This window comes from Sciurus carolinensis, unplaced genomic scaffold (assembly GCF_902686445.1).
Source record: "Sciurus carolinensis unplaced genomic scaffold, mSciCar1.2, whole genome shotgun sequence".
In the NCBI taxonomy this organism is placed as follows: domain Eukaryota; kingdom Metazoa; phylum Chordata; class Mammalia; order Rodentia; family Sciuridae; genus Sciurus; species Sciurus carolinensis.
Genome location: NW_025920176.1, coordinates 109,792 through 110,900, shown reverse-complemented (window position 1 = coordinate 110,900; position 1,109 = coordinate 109,792).

The following is a 1,109-nucleotide window of genomic DNA, read 5'->3' as shown; positions in this document are numbered from 1 at the left end:
CCAGAACTGATGCTTGAGGGTGCAGTGGTGTCTTTTTCTATTGTAGATTTTAACTTTCCTTTATTTTCACGTGCCCTCTTCCTCTTATCTTACTTATGTGACCAAAGTTTACCAAAAGCCAGGAAAAGAGTTATCTAGGAGATGATTTCTTAGCTTGGAACGTGTAAACTTTCCCCTCCCCTGGGGGCACTTAGCAACCAGATGATGGGGAATGCTACCTACCTATTTCCTGTGCTTTGAAAATTAACTACCAAGTTTTCCCCCTGGACTCAGAACTATAATACATGAATTAAAAATAAGAAAAAAGTTTAAGTCCATAAAAGCCTGAGAATGACCTGACACTGGCCACATGTTGGAGCACAGCTTTAGACAATCCCAGAGACTTGAGTCTACTTTCATGGGCCCCTCCACATCCAAAGATTCTAAGTTACACTTTACTACTGTGCTGGTACAAAGGTGAATATTATTCAAGAAAGATTACATTAATTTATTTTCCTTAGGATTTTAATAAAACATTTCCATGGGATGCAGGTACTGTGATTTTTGTGCCCAATGGATATATCAACCCCGAAAGTACTTGCTTTTTTCTTTATTATAGATAATATTTTGTCAGTGGGCATATATTTGTAACAAACTATTTCTTTCTTGTTTCAGGCAAATCAATTTTCACTGGATCTACAATGCATTTTGAGAACCACATCAACTGAGGCATATTTCTTGAGTAAATAGAATAGGTATAGCTATCTGTGTTGTGAATTTCCTTTGGTGACCTGTCAGAACAACGATCATTTCTGATTGGTTAAATTGTAGTTGAGGTTTGATTGTGAAGAACAGGATGGAAGAGAGGATTTCAGAGCACCTCTCACATTTGATTGGCAGAATGCACAGTTTTCTTATTGGACCAATAACTGTGCAGGAGATTGCAGGCTGGTAATGATCATCCTGTAAAATCATGCTGGTTGTACAGTGCAGAGGCTTTTCATTTGTGTAAATCTCCAGCATGAGAAGCCTCACATGCAAATCTTTGTTTAAAGGAAATGGAAATTTATGTCCATCTTGTGGAGATGTCTAAAACCTGGCCTCAGGAATCCTGGATAATGAGCACCCTG